Raw genomic sequence first — 21,122 nt, 5'->3', positions numbered from 1 at the left:
GAAGAGCACTAAAGGCCAGCATTTGTACCCATAGTAGAAGCACTACTGCCATCGTGCGGAAAATGTTTCAGTACATCAGGCGCCATTATAGTTTCCTTCCCATGTGGCCTAGCGATTGGAGAAAGGTCTGGCCTATAGGGAAATGGAAGAGGCTTATACTCCACGCTGGACCACCTCGCCTCTTCTAAGGCCCCCAGGAAGACCAGGACAGAGGAATTACCTCTGTGTACATCCTGGGGAGTGAGGGGTCTCGAGTGGGCCAGCTGCTAACAGAGACACCATCACAGGAAGTCGCTGGGCGGAGCTTCAATTCCTCTCAGTATGGACAGGACTAGAGGAACCCACTCAGAGACAAATGAAGACTCTTTGGATAATTTTCTCATACTTTGGTTTCTTCGTTGCATCAGTGTGAGAACAGCAAGGACATACTGGTTCCAGGTGATAGCTACATACTCAGGCCTGGTTCCTCACTCCCTACGTTCTACCCAGTCAGTCTGCATTTGTGCCTGGCTCCTGGCTAGCCTCAGAGACAAAGGTTTGCAGGCTAAGCTTGGTTCTGGGTATCTGAACTCCCATGGGCCCTGCCTTCTTCAGCTCCTAGGTCTTTCATGGATGGATTGCTCATGTCTCGGGGCCAAAAACATTTCTTCATGAAAACATTTCTTCATTTCATCATGAAAATATTTCATTACATCATGAAAACATTTCTTCAGGATGGCAATATTACCCCCAGAAAACCCAACTAGGTGCTCATCTTCCTCCCACCAAGTCTGCAAAAAAGTGCAAGATGATACAAACATAACTGAAAGTGTGGCTATTCTCACTTGGATGAATTTGAGGAAGCTTGCCCCCATCTTAGAATCTTCCATTTGGTTTCCATTTAATATAAAAATTAGATCTAATGTGCAAGTATTTTGTTTCATCCCTGGCCCTCGGAGGGGAAAACAAATAAAAGAAAGAAAAACATAGGCAAGAAGACAAAAGATCTAAGCTACCTACCCTCATCAGGCAGCTTCTGAAAAAATGAATTCTTACATAAGCAAGTCTTCCCATTTCTGATCTTTTCACGCAGCATTCTACCTCAAGTGTTTCCTCTTCATATCAAATTGTCTTGTCTGATTGGGGGCCAATCCTTGGACTTCAATACCTAGGAAGGAAAAGAAAATGTTCACACCTAAGGGCTTGGAGAAAAAAAAATGTAGGCACTAGGACACTTCAATATCCTGCCTCACTTCCTGAATTCCCTGGAAATCCTAGTGCACATTCTGACCTTGGCCATGATGATGTCCAAGAAAGTATATTTCCTCAAGAAGATGGAAACCAAGTATACAGTGGGTTTCTAAAAATCCCCTGAGGCCACAACTCATAGCTTCTGTGACTTTTTAGGCTCAACAGATTTTTGTTATGACAGGATATGAAGGCAGATAGATGGCTCTATTCTAATGGTACTCTGTTGAAAAGGAGAGCAACGCTTAGTCCTGAGAAAAGCATTATTTACCTCACACTAGCCAGTGTTCTACTTGCCCTCTTCATAGTTCCTGATGAAATCTCCTCAACAACCGTAGACACCCTTTGGGTGTGGAGACCTCCATGTACCCCGCTTTCAGAGGAACTAAAAATCTGTGCTGCGCAATGGAAGTCTCAGAAGATAGAATTAGTGAAAGGGAACAGATTTATTTAAACCCAGCACTGAGAAAACTAGAGGACACTTTTCCTGTCACAAATATCTACCTTTGAGGGTTTAAGGTTGTAAAGAGCATTATCAGGAGAAAAGGGCAAACAGTGAGATGACAGGCAGGAAATCAATGTGCTAGTCTGGGCCTTCTTATCTCTATCTCCTGCTCTTCGTCAAAATATAAAAAGATACCTTCACATCTTTGGGCTAGGATCTACATTTTCTTTCAAATAAACACCCTCTTTTTTGTAATTCCAGACATATGACCTGAGCAGCAGAAGAGGCATTACTGAAGCCTCTTCCTAAAATAGAGGCTGCCGTGTGAAAGGAATGGTTCCTTCTTAAAAGTTTATGGAAAAGATTAGAAAGATCAGGCAAAGGTGATTGTGCTAAAGTCAGCTTCCCGGGCCTCCGCTCTGTTACACTGTGACTCATAAGTACAGTATCTGTATTAGGTAAATGAGGAGGTAATGTTGGGCTAGTGATGCACAGTGACCTGCAGTGGATCTTGTTCAGGTGTGACCTCTCCTGGGCTCTGACGATCCAGCCAGGGACTCCCAGGGAGGGGGCCTCTTGGGACATTCTTAACTCTATCTCTCCATCAAGACAGTAATGGTTGTTCTGTGAAGAAAATCTAGAAGACTTTATGTATATAAAGGAAGATATGCATAGCAATAAACCAACTATATGTTACTTTCAAATGCTTTCTGACAATGCTTTTCTTCTTTATCTGCACAGTACTTTTTCCTTTTGAATCCTTGGTAAGGATCCTTCTTTTATTTTTTAATTCTTATGTATTAATATTACAGACAAGGGGGTTCATTTTATCATTCATATATGCACATAGCATACATTGATCATTCTTCTACATAACTGCCTTTTCCTTTCCTCTTCCTCCCCCTCCTCAGATCCTCTTCCTCTTCCCTAGTGATCTCCCATCTAGGTAGCATCATTCTTCACTTTGCAAATGAGAGAATATCATAAGCCTTATATCTAACAGAGAAAACACAGAAACAAACATATCCTATGAAATCACATGAAACAGTTGAGGAATATTTCATGGCAGGGGAAAATGTTGTGTTCACACACACACACACACACACACACACACACACACACACACACACACAGATTAGAAAATGAGAAAAACCTCAAGAGTACCTCCCATAGAAAGTGATACCTATGTACCTATAAAGATCCTGCCATATGCAGCTTGTATGACGTGCAACAAGGACAGCTATCTAGTCACTTCTCCTACAGCTCACAAAAAATTGTTGCAATTGAGGAAAGCAGAAAATGCAGGCCTCTTTGCGTCCCTTGGAGGGTTGCTAGGTCAGAGATCACTTGGATTTCTGAACTGCTGCTACAAAAGATCTCTGGACTTTTACAAAGTGTCCTCCTTTTTCAGCTTCATACAGAAAATTTATCCTATGAAAGACACAGCTACATCCTATGGGAAACTTGGACAACATTGAGTAAATAAAGTAAATCACACCTAAATGGACAAAGTCTTATGGAAAATTAATGTCTGATAGGACAAGAGTCCTAATAAGGAAGTATGGATTTAGGCCTCCATTCGGTTTCTCTTGGAACTTAAAAGCAAATTCACAGTACAGTGGGCCTGTGGCACCAGCCTGAGCAAAATTCAAGGAAATCATGTTTACTGGTGCCTCTGTCTCTCAGTGGCACTTTCACTGACTGGAAGGGAAAAACACTGGAGGACAGTGCTTATGCCCATATGTGGAGCACTACTGTCATCATGCAGAGAGAGTTTCAACACACCTGGTGTCATTTCAGCTTCCTTCCCATAAGGCCTAGCTGGTAGGATAAGATATTGCTTATTGTAGAGACCAGCATGAGTCTTGGACTCCAGACTGGGTTTCCTGATCTTCACCTAAGACCCCAAGACAAACCTAGACCCTGGCACTATCTTGGTATAGAACCTGGGTGGTGAGAGGATTGAAATAGACTAGCAAGGGCCAGGCTCACCAGCACATGAAGTCATGGAGCAGATCCAGGGTTTCTCCCATTGTGGCAGGACCAGAGATGCCCACTCAAAGACAAATGAAGACATTAGGGGCTGTTTTATCCTGTGCCTGCCCATTCAAGCCAAGTTAGGAAGCCTTTACTCAATGTCCCTGTGCTATAGGAACTTGGTCCTTCATTGTAGTAGTGTGAGCACATCAAGGACAATCTGGTTCTAGGTGGCAGCCACAGATTCACTCCTGGGCACGCGCTTTCCTGATTCTATAGCAGCACTCTGCATTTGTCCCTTGCTCCTGGTGGCCACTGGAAAAAAGGTTGGGAGGATATAGGAACTTGAGATGATCTGGTATCTTTCTTGGAGGAACTATTTAAGGCTTAGGCCTTATGAAACCATTTGAGTTTATACATGGTGAAAAATATGGGTTTCAACTCTGTCTTCTGCATGTGGATAGCCAGTTTTTCCACCATTTGTTAAAGAGACTATCTTTCCTCCAGCATATATATTTGGCCTCTTTGTCAAAGATCGGGCGGCAGCACGTGCCTGGAGTTGTTTCAGCATCCTGTATTCTGTTCCATTGATGGACATGTCTGTTAGTTTGCCAATAATGTGCTGTTTTTGTCACTGTATCTTTAAAATTTGAAGATTGGGATTGTGATGTCTCTTACTTTGCTCTTGATATCCAGGATTGCTTTTGCTACTCTGTATCTCTTCTGGATTCTTGCCAATTTTAGTATAGTTTTCTCCAGTCCTGTGAAAAATGTTCTTGGTGTTTTGATTGGGATTATGTTAAACTGTGTATCAGTTCTGGAAGTATGGCCATTTTGACATAATTGGTTCTGCCCATTCAGGACCAGGGGATATATTTCCATTTTCTGACATCCTCTTCAATCTCTTTTTTCAGAGCACTACAGTGTTCATTATTTAGGTCTTTCACTTTGTTCATCAGGTTATTACCTGAGTATTTAATTTTGCTTGATGATATTGTGAATGGTATTCATATTCTAATTTCTTTCTTGTTGAGTTCGTTATTTGTATACAAGAACACTATTGATTTTTCTGTGTTCATTTTGTATCCTGCCACACTACTGAAGTGATTTATATCCTGAAGGAGTGTTTAGGAGGAATTTTGGGGATCTTCTATGGAAAGGATCATGTCATCGCAAATAAGGATAGTTTGTCATCTTTTCCAATACATGTCTCTTCTATTTCTTTCTCTTGCCTGATTGCTCTGGCTGACACGAGTGGTGATAGAGGATGTCTTTGTCATGTTCCTGATTTTAGAGAACCCTTTCAGTTCTCCCCCATGTAATATGATATTGGTGATTGTTTTGTCACGTATCACTTTCATCATATTGATATAAGGTCCTTCTAAACCTATTTTTTTCAGGGTATTTTTTTATCATTAATTTTGTCAAAGGCTTTTTCTGCCTCAATTAAGAAGATCATGTGAATTTTATCCTTGCTTGTTTTTAGTGATGAATTATATTTATTGATTTGCATACTTTGAACCATCCCTGCATCCTGAGGTTGAATCCTAGTTGGTTATAATGTATGATCTTTTAGATTTGTTGCATTGTTTGCCAATATTTTATTGAAGATTTATGTATCTATGTTCATTAAAGAGACTGGCATATAGTTCTCTTTTTTGGTTGGGCTATTTTCTGTTTCAGGGATCATGGTAATGCTACCTTGCAAGAATAACTTTGGGAAAACTACCCTTTCACTTTTATGAAAGCATTTGAAGAGGATTGATGTTGGATCTTCGTTACAGTTCTTATAGAATTTGGCAGTGAATCCACTGGGACCTGGGCGTCTCTTCATTTGTATTTTTTTCTACTTTAATTTCATTGCCCATTATTGGATTATTTAGGGTTTTTATATCTTGTCGGTTCAGTTTTGGTACTTTACATGTATCTAGAAAGCTACCCATTTCTTCCAAATTCTCCAATCTATTAGAGTGCAGTTTCCAAAAGTAGTTACTAATAATCTTCTGGATTTTGGTGGTTTGTTGTGATTTTGCCTTTTTAATTACATTGATTTGAGTCTTTTCTTTCTTTTATTTTTGTAAGATTGGCAAAGGGTATGCCTATATTTTTTATTCTTTCAAAGAACCAGCTCTTGAATTTGATTCTTTGTATTGCTTTTTAATCTCAATTTCATTAATTTCAACCACAGACCAAAGAAGTTACTTTCTTCTTCTCTGAGGATTCCTTGGTTCTAAGTTTTTGCCAAGATTCAGAGATGTGGAAAAGTGGTTTGTGACATGTTTTTGCAACCTCAATCCTGGGTCACTGATGCTTTGTTGGAGGCGTGGACCCTTGGAATTGTTTTTTCACCATCCTCACTGACATCACCTTTGCTCTCAAAATTGGCTCAAAATGGTGGCAATGCCCTATAATCTCTCCCAATTTAGTATAACACAGGAAGCATGTTACATGTTACCAGCAAGGACTTTGAATGATTGTTCATTTTCAAAACATTTCAGTATTTTTGTTGAAATTAATAACCAACACCACTTGACAGTTTAGTCATCTTTAAGCTTCGAAAACAGATCAAGTTGTATATCATGCTTTTTGTTTAGATTACTTACACTATGCAGAGTACTTCTTCTGGCTTTTTGACAATGCTACTGGAGAAAAACTCTTCAAAACGCTTGGCATTAGGAGGGACTGCTTCTTGCCCTTTGAATTCCTGAAAGGAGCCTGCAGCCTTTTGTGTGTACTTCAGAACCTCACCAAACATTCTAGTTCCTGTAATGTGTCACCACCAACTCTACTGTCCTTTGTGTTTTAATCCGTACTACAAGGGATACAGGGCCCATAGCACAAGGACAGCAAGTGGAGCCCTGCAAACCTTTCTCCCAGTCAACAGAAACAACAAACAATTGCCCATAAGTTCCTGGACTTCACTTGGAGTGAAATCTTCTGACTCTCTCTACCCTGGAATAAAACCTCACCCATGCTCATGTCTTCCTCCATCAGAATCTCTGTACTCTCTTGGCTGAGAACTGACTGTCCACTCTCCAAGCTCTGTAACGGGACATCACCAATGTTCAGAAGCACTGAAACATATTAGGAGGGTGCCAAATAAGGAATGTGGATAAGGGCCTTTAAAAAAAAAAAAAAATGCAAACACAACAGAGAGGACACAGTGAGCTTATGGCACCAGGTTGGGCAATATACCAGGCAGCCATATTTCTTGGGTTTTTCAGTCTCGGGAAGCCCTTTTTTGTCGACACGAAGGGCGGGAGGACACCACTTTTACAGGTGGGCGGCGCACTGCTGCCATCGTGCGGAAAAAGTTTCATCACACCCATTGTCATTATGGTTTGTTTCCCATCAGACCCAAGGGTTGGCGAAGAGCCTACCTGCTGTGAATTATGAAAGGATTTGGCTCCAGACTGGGCTCCTTGCCTTCTCCTAAGGGCCCCTCAAGGGCCTTACTTACACACTGGCCCTACCTTGGTGTGGGGAGTAAGGGACCTGGAGTGGACCCGCAGCTGCCCTGCCGGCAGCCCCATTCCAGGAAGTCGTGGGGGCGGGGCCTCGGTTCCCCTGGGGAGGACTGGACCAGAGACCCACTCAGACAGCTAGCTGCAGGCTGTTGGGAGTACTGACTCCTCTGCCTGCCACTTGGAGTCATTCTCAGTGGGCCTTTACATGATGTCCTGGTGGTATGGGCTTTAGGTGCCTCCCTGGGGCAGTGTGAGAGCACAAAGACAGGGAGTCCCGGGTGCCAGCTGCATGCTCAGTCCTGGCCCCTCACTCTCCAAGTTCTGCCCCAACCCTCTGCATTTGTGTCTTTCCTCTGCTGGCCTCAGAAAAAAGTATGAGCGTCCAGCTTGGGTCTGGGTCTATCTGACCTAAGCAAGCCCTGCTCTCCTCATTGGCTAGGGCTTCATGGAGGAGCAGCTCAGGACTTGAGGCTTTAAGAAACCGCTTCCTCACGGTGGCAGTGTTGCACCAGAAGACCCAATCAGCTTACTTCCCTGAGCTCTACCTCCGCCTTTTGAGTTTGGAAAAAAAAATGCGCAAAGAGACAAAGACACTGGAGCTTGGGCTACCTCGTGCTTTGCAGATTTAGAGAAAATATGTTCCACTGTTATTAGAAGACTACTTTTGCTTTCAATTTGATATTGATGATAGAGTTAATAGGGAAGGCTCTGTGCCGTGTAATCCCAGCTCCACAAAAATGAAGATAAAATTAACACTTTAAGAATTTTGTAAAAGTGATAATGGAAGCTACCCACCTTCATCAGTCAGCTTCCCTTTTCCAAAATCATTTTCCAGTGACCAAGCTCTCCCATTATTATCCTTCTTGATGCAACGTTCTACCTCCAGTGCTTCCTCTCGATCATCAAATTGTCTCCTGATATTGATGACCAAATCTCAGGCAGAGATCCATGCCTAGGAAGGAAAGCAAAATACTTAAAACTGTGGGCTTGATGAAGAACGGGTCTAGGCTCCAGGGTGCTTGGTTCTCATCCTGACACAAGTCCTGGGTTCCCCTGGAGTCCTACTCCATACTCTGACCTAAGCACCAGTCCTTGTATGGTAATCAGAGACTGACTGTAGGTGAAGCTAACAGGCTGAAGGCTGAATAATGTCTTCCCTGGAGTGACACCTATAATTGAAGGTGTATATACTACTCCAATGGGAGAGATCATTTTGGTCCCAGGGAATCATCCTTTAAAGTTCAAGAATTTTCCCATATGAAGTAGCCTATCCCTGGATCCTATGTGTGTACTGTGTATGTGGGTTATTGTTTTCACCTAGGGAAAGCTCTTCTCGTTTCTTTTTTGTAACTTAGTCATGGAGCTTTAACAGAATTCAGAAAAAAGCTATGTGTTCATGAAGAGATATGCACCAGTCATAAAACTTTATATTATACAGTGATAATCTTTTGCATGTCTACCCCCATTGTTCCAGTACCTAGAGACAATGGTATAAGTAGATAGTTGAACAATGCAATACATTTTCATTTAAATTGTATTTAGGAAATAGCCATAAAACCATCAAGAGTCTCACACCATCATAAAACTTTGTATCATATACTGACAATCTTTTGTATGTCTACTCTCATTCTTTCAATATATAGACATAATGTTCCAAACAGACACTGAAAAAACACAATACATTTGAATTTAAATTATTTTGAGTTACTCACTGTATTTTAGAAAGGACATTTTCACTTCTCATGGCCAGGCTATTTTTCACATTATCATAAAATATTTGGAAAATCTGGATTATAAAAATTAACATTTCCAGTGATTTCCATTGATGTGTTCTGTTTAATATATTAAGATCTCATTTAATAATTTTATCCATAAAATCTATTCATCTATAGCCATTTTATAAATGCATACATGTATATCTTTTAAAAACTGTTAGTTTTTAATTCTCATGTTTTTATCCTACTGCTACATGTCTGTAATCTCGGCTTTCTGGGAGGCTGAGGAAGTTATGATTCCAAATTCTGCAACCAGTAGATTCAGTCTCAAAATAAAAAGGGATGTGCTATACATCACCACAAAGGCCTTTGTTTCAATACCTCGCACAGGTAGAAAAAAGCTGTTATCCTAAAGTTTGATTTTTAAGCAAACTTGTGGTGATCCTGCCTGAGCATCATGAGGGATCCTAAAAGTTTACCTTTGAAAGCCCCATAGAAAGAAAGCAAAAATTAGAGAGAACCCTTGAACACTGGCATCTCTCCAATTTTATATATATAACGAGAACTGTTGATCTTTTGCATCTTGCAAATTCAGGCATCCTGACAGAAGCTTCAGAAACTTAGAGATGGATGCAGTCACACCATTCACATACAGCTAAAGTTGTTCATAAATTTCTGCTTATATACATATAAATACGATTCCCAAAATGTCATACACAAACACACACTTACTCTAACACTGACCATAATCGCAAATACACAGATTTTGAAGCTCTGTATATTCATACAATTGCATGCACGTACAGCTACCACATGCTCATTTCTCTTCAGATATCATTGTATGTGTTGGTCACTCTACACAGTCCCTAGCAGCAGCACTGTACACTACCTTTGGCAGAGTTTGGAGTGCTTAAACTTTTATATTTCCCTCTAGACATTTCAGAATTTATGAAGCAGACAGAAACCATGTGTCAGGCCATGTGTCATGTCCCAGGGAGAAAGAAACAGGCATATTCAAATATCTGTGAGGAGGGGGAAGTGGGGGCAAACCTCTGTAATCACCACGCTCTAGAAGGCTGAGGCAGAAGGATGGAAACTTTGAGCCCATCTTAAGCAATTTAACAATTTAGCAAGAACTAGTCTAAAAACAACAACAAAGACTTACGATGTAGCTCAGGGTGAAAGGCTTTGGGTTCAATCCCCAGTAAAGGAAAAAGTACCTGTGCTATATATGATCAAGTCTTCCAATGCTTATATAGCATGTAGTTTGATAAAGCAATGTTCACTTTCCAATGCCGTTTTGTTGTTGCTGCTGTTGTTGTTGCAGTAGTAGGGATTGAACCCAAGGCCTTCATGTCCGACACCTCCGTTTTGTAATTTTCATTTTCAGACAGGGTCTAGTTAATTCACTAAATTTCCCAGTCTGGCCTTGAACTGGGGATGACTCTCCCTCGGCCACCCAGAGTGCTGGGATTGCAGGCATGTGCCCCCGCACCTGGTTTTTCATACCATAAATGTTAAAGCACGTTTTCTTCACTTGCAACTTGAACATTTTTCAAATGTAATTAGTATTTTTTTGAGAACACTCATCTTTAAAACTATTGCCGCTTTTTAAAATTGAGGCGACATTCATGTAGCACGACATTACCCATTTTACTGTGCGCAATTCAGTGGCATTCACTACATTCACAGTGCTGTGCCAGCTTTACCTCTGTCTAGTTCCACTTAATTTTAATTCCTCCAAGGAAGCTTTGGACTCACTAAGTAGACATTCCCCTACCCCCACACTGCCTAGCTGCCTGCACACTCTATTCTATTTTGTACCCCTGTGGGGTTGCCTAGTATTGGTGAGTTCATACAAATGGAGCCATTACCCAACTTGGCCTTTTGTGGCTTGCTTCTTTCACATAGCATCACGTTTTCAAAGCTCATCTCTGATGTAGGATTCATTAATTCTTCATTTGTTCTCATGGCTGAACACTGTCACTTGTACACGCCCAGGCCACATTTCGTTTACCAACTCAGCAAGTGGTGTATGTTTGGCTTCTGTCTACCTCTTTGCTGTTCCTACTAGTGCCACTATGAACGTGTATACACATGTACTTTTCTCAGTATGTTTTCAATTCTTTTGGCTACACAAGGAGTGATCACAAAATATGGTGAATGCTTCAATTTTTTAAAATTTGTTACCGTAAAAGACATTTTGCCATTAAGCTCCCTCAAAATACTCCCCTGTGATTAAAACACATCTATGCCATCCTTCCTGCCACTTTCTGAAGCACTTCTGGAACTCTTCTGCCCCTGCTTTCGACACCCTAAATTGATATGAAACCTTTACATTCTCGTGGTCATTTTGAGTTTGTAGAAGAGCCAGGAGTCGCATGGTGTCAGATCCCATGAATAGGGGGATGAGGTGACACTGTAATGTTTTTATTTGACAGAAATTGCCACAAACTATTGAACAATGAGCTCTGACTTTAAAGTAGGGGGAATGTTTAAATTTAAACATTTATTACAAGGGCCAGGGTTTTACCTCAGTGGCACCGCACCTGCCTCACAAGCACAAGGTCCTGAGTTCAATCCCCTGTACTGAAAAAAAAGAAATGTGCTAGATTAAAAGACACACTGGGCCGCAGATTTAGCTTAGTGGTTTTGCCACCTGTCTGGCAAGCGCAAGGTCCACAGTTCAATCACCGGTACCAAAAAGAAAAAGAAATTTTTTTTTTTTAACTGACACATTGCCATTTACCTGCCTCAAAATACTCCCTCTTCCTTTGAACATGTCCTCTTCCCATCATCCTTATCAATGTGTCCTTCCTGAAATAAGCTTGCATTTTTCTATTTAAAAGCACACCGCATCTTTCTGTCACCCCTTGTAAACCTGAGAGTGCAATTACCAGTGCACATGGTGATTCCACGTTTCCATCTTTGCAGTATTCTCAAACTGTTTTGCACAGCAACTGCACAACTCTGCGTTCTCACCCGCACTACACAGGAAGATTCCGTTTTTCCCACCTCCTGGCCGATACTTGTATTTTCTTACTGTTTTTGAATGCTCATTCTACTGTGTGTGAAATAGTGTCATGGGGTGTTTCCGTTTGTTCCTTTTAAGTTTTGTTTTGAAACAGGGTCTCGATAAGTAATTCAGGATGGCCTTGAACTCACTGTGTAGCCCAGGCTGGCCTCAAACTTGCAGAGAGCCTCTTGCCCCAGCCTCCCAAGTGCTGGGATTAAAAGTGTGCACCACCACACCCAGCGTCATGGGATGTTTTTGATTTGTATTTCTGTACACTAACAATATTAAGTGTCTTTTCATGTGCTTGTTGGCCATTTGTATAATTTCTTGGGGGAAGCATTTACTCAACGCCATTGACTATAGTAAAATTTGTGCTCCATTTTTCTTGTTGAGTCACAAGAGTTCTTTCGGTATTCTGGAGATTAGAACTTCTTCAGATAATTGAATTGGAAATGGATTCTATTCTAGGAGCTGCCTCTTTCTGTTGTCGATAATGTCCATTATTGCACATCAGTTTTCAATTCTGATGAAGTTCAGTCAATATATTTTTTTTGGATTATCCTGCTTTTAACAGGATATCCAAGAAAGCACTGCCAAATCCAAACTCAGGAAGACTTACCCCTGTATTTTCCTGTAAAGATTCACAGTTTTAGCTTTTTTAATTCTTTTTCTTTTCTCTCCTCCTTTTTTTTTTTTGAGATAGGGTCTCAGTATGTAGTTCAGGCTGTCCTTAAACTCACTATGTAGCCCAGGCTGGCCTCAAACTCACGGCAATCTTCCTGCCTCAGCCTCCCAAGTGGCAGGATTACAGGTGTGTACCGCCACACCTGGATCAGAGTGGTAGCTTTAACATTTAATCTTTGATACATTTTGAGTTAATCTCTGCCTATGGTGTGAGGCAGGGGTCTGACTTCACTGTTTGCATGTAGGAAACCAACTCTCGCAGCAGTATATATTAAAGACACTATTTATTCATTCTTCCATTAAATGACCTTGATGACTTTATTGAAAATCAATTCACCATAGCATATGTGTTTTTTGTTGTACTCTCAAAATAGCCCACTGATCACTGTGTATATTCTTATTTGAATTACTGTGGTTACTGTAGCTTTGGTAGTAAATTTTGAAATCTGGAAGTATGAGTCCTCCACCTAGTGTTTTTCACTCAAGGATTGTTGTGAGTTGGGCCTGGTGGCTCAGGCCTGTAATCCCAGCACTACGGAGGCTGAGGCAGGAGAATTTTTCTGAGTTTGAGGCCAGCTTGGGCTACATAGTGAGGTGAAAGCCAGCCTGAACTACATCAATGGATGGACATGTAGGGTATGTCTAAGATTTAGCTACTGTGAAATGTGCAGCTATAAACATGGGTACTACTGTTATATGTATGACTGTAATATGATGCCTGTAACTCTCATGGAAAGATACCTAGAAGGGAAATAGCTGGGTTAAATGGAATCTCTACATTTGTCATATTCGATATGTGGTCTTTTCTCTCTTTAAATGGAATGCTGTCCTAAGTTCATTACTTATTTTGATGCTGTTGTAAGTGGACTTCATTTCTTAATTACATTTTCAGAATGCTCATTGCTAGTGTACACATATATAAATATGACTGATTTGTTTTTCATTGTTCTTTGTGGCAGAGTTTCCCTCCATAGCCCAGGGTGGCCTTAAATTCACGATACTCCTGTCTCAGACTCTTGAGACATGCCCAGCACTAAACCTGATTTTTATGCATTCCTTTTCTGTTCAGCACTATTTTCTGCATTCATCTCTTAGCTCTAAAAGTGTCTTTGTGCATTTTTAAGGATTTTCTTTCTATGAGATCATGGAATTAGCAGTGACCATTTCCCTTCTTCCTTCCACTTTGGATGACTTCTCTATGTGCTCCTTGCCTGATTATCTTGGTTAGAACTTGCAATGCAAAGTCAATACAATGTGGTCAAAGTGGGCATTTTACCTTCTTCATGGTCTCAGGGCAAAGCTTTCAGATTTTCACCACTGAGTATATTACCGACGGTTGGCTTTTCACACATGCCCCTTACCTTACTGAGGAAACGCCTTCGTAACAACAGTCAATTGAATTTCATTGCCTTTCAAAGGAGGGATGAAGTGCTGGAATCCTCTATTCTGCCACTCTCATTGACATTATTTTGCCACTTTGCTTTGCTTTCCCAGAAGCAATCATGCTTCTTTACAATGCACCTGCTATGACAGCCAGGTATGCATGAAGACATGATGCAGGGTCACAGGTAATCCACGACAAACAGACAAGGACTCTTCAACTGAAGGCGGATCTCCTGTCCTTTTAACTGATCTTGGTCTTCTACATTTTATGCACAATATGCAACTAGAACATCCAACTCTTCTTTGGCTTTTTCTTCAGGCTCTAGAGGCCTTCAACAGTTAGAGGCAACTGGGACCTTCATCAAATTCATCTGCTGCAATGGGATGCCACCTGGAATGGGGTGTACTTGCTGTTCTCACACTGCAGCAACTAGGGTTCCACGTACACAATGAAATTTATAGTGACATTTCTTAGTTCTCCCTCTCCCTCCCCCTCCTCTCCCTCTCCCTCTCCCTCTCCTTCTCTCTCTGTCTCATGGTGCTGGGAATTGAACCCAGGACTTTGAAAAGGCCAGGGCTAGTGCATAGCTATATTCCCAGCAAGACTGAAAACTGTTTTCTTCTTTTCTTTTCTGGTTTTTTCTTTTTTCTCTCTCTCTTTCTGTTGTGTTTCTTTGTTTTTGAGACAAAGGCTTGCTATGTACCATATTCAGATTTTGCATTCATGATACCCCTCCCTCAGTGTTGGGATTACAGGACTGTGGCACTACACTCAGCTTCAGACTCCCACTTTTGCTCTAAAGGGCATACATGTGAGACGCGTGACTCAGGACCTGCGTTTGTCTCTCAGTGGGTCCGTCTGGTCCTATCCACATTGGAAGTGAGGCTCCACTTTATAACTTCCTGTGATGGTCTCCTGGAAGCTGCTGGTCCACTCCAGGACCCTTATTACCCAAGATGTACACCGAGGTAGTACTTTCCAGGTCTTTCGTGGGGTTTTAGGAGAAAGCAAAGAGGCTTGTCCTGGAACCTAAGCCTTTTCCACCTGGCTACAGGCAGGACCTTTCCCCAACAAGGCCTGAAGGAAAGAGAGCTGTCATGGCGCCCCCCGTGTGCTGAAACTCTTACCACCAGTCACCAGTAGTGCTCCGCCTAAGAGCACAAGCACTGTATGCCAGTGCTCTTCTCCCGCCCTTCCTGTCTGAAAAAAATGCTTTCTAGAGATAGGTGCCAAAAAAAAAAAAAAAAAACGGCTGCCCTTCCTTTTGCCCACCTTGGTGCCACAAACTCACTCTGTTCACTTCACTTTTGTTTTCCACATGAAACCAAACTGAACCCTATATCCACAACTTTTCATGAAAGATCTTCTTTTGTCTGAATTTAAATTGCCATGTCAAGTCCTCTGTGTGCTTCTACTCATTATCACTCAGCACTTTCACTTGATGCCCTATTCTGTGCTTCTTGCAGTTAGATGATTTCAAGGCCAAGATGGAAGAAGGAATTGATTAAACCCTGGAGACCATATTGAGCTTCCATTCTACAATTCCAACTGGCGTTTTACTTGAATTTCATCCCAGACAACTACACAGACTTCCTCCATTTTGTCACTTATGCTGATGAATTCTTAGCAACTCTATTAAATTTATTTTTATGTACTTATTTATTTAGGTTTTTTTTTTTTAACACTGAATCTCACTGTGCAGTTCAGGCTGGCCTTGAATTCACAGTGTAGCCCTGGTTAGCCTCAAACTCACAGGGATCCTCCTCCTCAGCCTCCTGAGTGCTGGGCTTACAGGCCTGCGCTACCATGCCCAGCACACTGGTCAACAATTCTTAGCAAGTCGGAGGAGGAAGCCTAGTTAGCTATTTGTTCCTTCATAAGGCTTCAGGTTTATCTAGTCTCTTCTCATTTCAGCTTTTTCTCTCTCTCGTTTCACCTTGAACACCTCTTTTTGTCTCTGCGCTATGAGATGTCTGCCATGGCAAAACTCAGTGAAATTTTTATCTAGGGATGTCATGATTTCTCTTTGATTTTTTGAAAATTAGTACTGTAGGATGTAGAATTATTGGCACAGTTTAACTTTTCTTTTAGAACTTTAATGATTTGTACATTGGCAAAACTGTGAATTGAACCTGGGGCGATGTGTTTTTACTTTGTACCAGGGTCTCAATAAGTCTGCAAGTTGTCCACTCTGCACTCAAAATTGAGATGCTCCTGCCTCCGCCTTCTGGGTGCTCAGACTGTAGGCCTATTTCACCATGCCAGACTTCTATGCGAACTTTAAATGTAATGACCCTACCTTTGACCTACCATAGTTTTGAAAGAGAACTGATGACTAATTTTACTGAAGAGCCCTTGTATATGACATCACTATCTCTTCTTGCTTTCATGTCTTACGATTTGGCTTTTCTTCTGATATCATGATTATACTGTGACTCATTGTATAATCGTTTATGTTTAACGTATGGAGTTTGTTGAACATCTAAGATGTAAACACTCACGTTTTCATTGAACTAACTTCATATTCCCTGATTCTTTCCCTTGGCTGGTCAAGTCTGCCCCTGGGAACTTCTTGTGAAATTTTCATTTTGGTTATCGGACATTTTAGTTATAAAACTTTATGTGGTTATATTGAAAATGATTAATATCTTGTTGACATGCTCTAATACTTAAATATTGTTCTCCAGGTTTTCTTTAATTCTTTGAGTTTGGTTTCCTTTTGTAGTTGGAGCATATTTAAGACAGTTGATTTGAAGTGTTTTCTAGCAAGTACAATACGGGTTTCTTTCTGCACAGTTTCTGTAAATAGATTTTAATCTGGGAATGGACCCTACTAGCTTGTTTCTTGACATACTCATTATTTTCATTATCACTATATGTTTTATTTTTTAAAATTGATTTTATTGGTACATTTGAGGTATACAATATAATGGCATTCATCATTGGAAATCTGCACCTTTACATAATCTCTCTTGGTTCTTATTTTTTCTCCTTTCCCTGCCCTCCTCATAATGCCTCCATCCTTCCTTATTTACAAAGACTTTGTTTCCATTTTTTAAATTTCTCATATTGATTCCATTCCTTTTTCCTTTTTCCAGCACCTCCCACTTCCCCTTCCCCTTTGCCCCTTTTCTTCCTATTTCACATTATCTATTATAACTTCTAGTCCTTATTTACACGTTTAGTTTCTCACACTAGACAAACTATTCGGTATTTACACATGTGGGTCCTATTTATTTCACTTAAGACTATCAACTCAACGTGCATCCATTTGGCTATAAATGTCTCTACTTTCTCATTTTTTATGGCTGAGTAGTACTCCATTTTATTTAAAAAAAAAAAAACAAAAAAAAAAACCCGTATTTTCTTCATCCAGTTGCCGGGTGATGGGCGATTGGGTTGCTTCCAAGTTTTAGCTATTACACATTGTGCTGCTATGAACATAGGTGCACACATATCATTGTGGTATGATTCTTTTAATTCTTTGGGGAAGATAGCCAGCAGGGGAATAGCTGGGTCAAATGGGACTTCCAGTGCTAGTTCTTTGACGTATCCCCACACAGATTTCCACAGTGGTTGTACCAGTCTACACTCCCACCAGCAGTGGACCAGGGTTCCTCTTTCCCTGCAGCCCGGACAGCATTTGTTATTGGTTGATTTCATGATAGCAGCCATTCTTTCTGGGGTGAGGTAGAATCTCAGCGGTGTTTGCATTTGCAACTCTCGAATGACCAGTGATGTGGGACATTTTTTGATATGCTTGTTGGCTATTTCTACTTCTTAGTCTGAGAAATGTCTGTTAAATTCAGATGCTCATTTTTGGATTCGGTCTTTGAAATTTGGAGGTCTAATTTTTTTTAAGTTCTTCATACATTCTAGATAGTAGGCCATTGTCTGAGGAACAGCAGGTGAAAATTTTTTCCCACATTGTGGGTTGTCTCTTCACGTTGTTGGTGGTTCCTCTTGCTATGCAGAAGCTTTTTAGTAAGAACAGATCCCATTTGTTGACTGATTGGGCTAGTTCACGGGCAACTGAGGTTTTGTTCATAAAATCTTTTCCTACACCAATGTCTTCATGAGTTCTACATAAATTCTGTTCCAGCTGGTTCAGCGTTTCTGTTTTAATATTTAGATCTTTCATCCATTTTTATTTTAGTGTAGTGCATGGTGAGAGATATAGGTCTAGTTTTAATCTTTGGCAAGTTGAAACCCAATTTTTCCAGCACCATTTATTAAAGAGCCTGTCTTTCCTCCAGTGAGGGCGTTTGGCTCCTTTGTCGAAGATGAGGTGGCTGAATATGTCTAGAGTTGTTTCTGCATCTGCTAATCTGTTCCACTGGTCGTCAGGTCTGTTTCTTTGCCAGTACCATGCTGTTTTTATCAAAGTAGCTTTGTAGTGTACTTTCAAGTTGGGGGTTGTGATACCCCCTGCCATGTTGCTGTTGCCTAGAATTGCTTTTGCTATTCTAGGTCTCCTCTTGTTCCAAATGAATTTTTGGATTGTTTTCTCAAGGTCAGTGAAGTATGCTGCTGGATTTTCAATTGGGATTGCATTGAATCTACATAGCAGCTTTGGAAGTATGGCCATTTTCACTATGTTGATCCTTCCTACCCAGGAGCAGGGGATGTCTTTCCATTTTCTGATATCATCTTCAATCTCTCCTTTCAGAGTGCTATACTTTTCAGAGAAGAAGTCTTTGATTTCTGTTGTTAGGTTGATTCCTAGGTATTTCAGTTTTGGATGCTATTGTGAAAGGAATTGTTTGACCTGTTTGTCTCTCAGTGAGTCTGTTGTTTATGTGGAAAAAAGCTACTCATTTTTGTGTGTGGACCTTGTATCCAGCTAGTTTAATGAATTTGGTTATTAAGCCTAGAAGACTTTTTGTGGAGTTCTTGGTGTCTTCTATATAGGGTAACATGTCATCTGCAAATGAAGACAATTTGATTTCTTCATTTCCTATCTTTATTGCTTTTATTTCTTTCTCCTGTCTAATTGCTGTGGCTAATGTTTTCAAAACTATATTGAACAGGAGTGGTGATAGTGGACATCCTTGTCTTACTCCTGATTTTAGTGTGAAGGAGTTCAGTTTTTGACCATTTAGTGTGACATTGGCTCTTGGTTTTTCACAGGTGGCTTTTATCAGGTTGAGGTAGAGACCATCTATTCCAATTTTTTCTAGGGTTTTTTTTTTTATCATACATGCATTTTGGATTTTGTCAAATGCTTTTTCTGCATCTATTGAGATGATCATATGGTTTTTGTGTTTGGCTCTATTAATATGGTGTATCCCATTGATTGATTTATGTATGTTGAACCATCCCTGCATCCCTGGGATGAATCCCACTTGGTGAGGGTGTATGATCTTCTTCATGATCTTCTGCATTCTATTTGCCAGTATGTTTTTAAGGACTTTTGCATCTATGGTCATTAGTAAGATTGGCCTATAGTTCTCTTTTTCGATTGGGTCTTTCTCTGCTTTGGGGATCAAGGTGATACTTGCTTCCAGGAATGAATTCGGGAATATGGTTTCCCTTTCAATTTCATTGAAGAGTTTAAACAGTAGCGGCAGGAGTTTCTCTCTAAATGTCTTGTAGAATTCAGCAGTGAATTCAGCAGTGAATCAGGACCTGGGATTTTCTTAGTTGGTAAGTTTTTAATTAGGTTTTCAATTTCATTGATTGATATTGAATTGTTTAGAATTTTTAAGTCTTCTTCATTCAACTTTGGTAATTCGTACATACCTAGGAATCTGTCCATTACTTCTGTGTTTTCCATCTTATTGGCGTATAGGTTCTCGAAGTAGGTATTGATGATCCTGTGGCTTTCTGCTGGGTCCGTTGTAATTTCACCTTTTTCATTCCTAATTGCATGGATTTGGGCCTTTTCTTTCCTTTTTTTGATAAGGTTGGCTAAAGGTTTGTCAATTTTGTTTATTCTTTCGAAGAACCAACTCTTTGCTTCATTGATAACATTTTCTTAAGTCTCCATTGCATTGATTTCTGCTCTGATGTTTATAATTTCCTCCCTTGTATGAGCTTTGGGTTTATCCTGCTCTTCTTTTTCTTTTTCTAGAAGCTTGAAGTTCAGCATCTGGTTGTTTAATTGGGCACGCTCTGTTTTCCTAATATGAGTATATTCACTGCTATGGATTTTGCTCATAAGACTGCTTTCATTGTGTCTCATAGATTCCGATATGTAGTACTGTCATTGCCATAGAATTGTAGGAACTGTCTGATTTCTTCTTTAATTTCCTTTGTCACCCGCTGTTTATTCAGAAGTGTGTTGTTCAGTTTCCATGGATTTATGAAATTCTTGCAGTTTCTTTTGCTGTTGATCTCCAACTTCATCGCAGTATGGTCTGATTATATACACAGGATAACTTCGACTCCTTTACACTTACTTAACCATGTTCTATGAGCAAGTATGTGGTGTATTTTGGAGAACGACCAGTGTGCAGCTTTAAAGAATGTGTATTCTGAATTTGTGGGATGGAACACTCTGTAAACTTCTGTTACATTCATTTGTTCAAGAGGTTGATTGAGTTCTAGTATTTCGTTGCTTATTTTTTCTCTAGTTGATCTATCTATTTGTGGCAGTGGAGTATTGAGGTCCCCCACTACTATTGTATTAGTGCTTACATGATTTTTCATGTCCGTTAGTATTTGTTTTATATAGTTGGGCACACTACTGTTTGGTGCACATATATTTATGATTGTTATCTCTTCTTCTTGGGTTGTTCCCTTTACAAGGACGTAGTATCCTTTCTTCCTCTTTTTTGAGGGGGGGACCAGGGATCGAGCTCGCATTCCTGCTCTTGCAGGGCAGGCGGCAGAAACACTGAGCTAAATCCCCAGACCCTTTCTTGTCTCTCTTAATCAGTGTTGGTTTGAAATCCACTTGATCTGCAAAGAGGATAGCTACTCCTGCTTTTTTTCGGGTTCCTGCCACAGGGAGTATTATTTTCCACCCTTTACCTCTCAGTCTATGGGTTTCTTTTTTAATTAAATGTACCTTATATGCAGCATATTGCTGGATCTTGCTTCTTGACCCATTCTGCCAATGTATTTCTTTTGATGGATGAAGTGAAACCATGAACATTGATGGTTATAACTGATATGTATTGACTTATCATTATCATCACTTTTTCTTTTTATTGGGTTCTCCCCCTTTGCATTTAATTTCTTCTTCTGTCCAATCTATTCATTC

General features: G+C 40.4%; 1 long non-coding RNA gene across 7 annotated transcripts in view; it reads right to left on the bottom strand.

Moving 5' to 3' along the window:
* The window catches only part of LOC101707895 (uncharacterized), a 137,449-nt gene that overhangs the window by 34,936 nt on the left and 81,391 nt on the right, over positions 1–21,122 (bottom strand). For 5 of the 7 annotated variants that reach the window (XR_015446819.1, XR_015446818.1, XR_015446820.1 and 2 more), the window contains 2 exons: positions 7,912–8,068; positions 1,000–1,147 (listed from right to left, as the gene is read on the bottom strand). This is a non-coding gene — a long non-coding RNA (uncharacterized LOC101707895). Of the gene's footprint in view, positions 1–999; positions 1,148–6,618; positions 6,724–7,911; positions 8,069–13,892; positions 14,306–21,122 lie in introns of all 7 variants that reach the window. The other 2 variants (XR_015446822.1, XR_015446821.1) reach the window with 2 other exon arrangements.

This window comes from Heterocephalus glaber, unplaced genomic scaffold (assembly GCF_053883595.1).
Source record: "Heterocephalus glaber isolate CG9 unplaced genomic scaffold, H.glaber_assembly_v1.0 deba00001729, whole genome shotgun sequence".
In the NCBI taxonomy this organism is placed as follows: Eukaryota; Metazoa; Chordata; class Mammalia; order Rodentia; family Bathyergidae; genus Heterocephalus; species Heterocephalus glaber.
The sequence above is the reverse complement of the archived record's forward strand: the minus strand, read 5'-3'. Positions and strand labels throughout refer to the sequence as shown.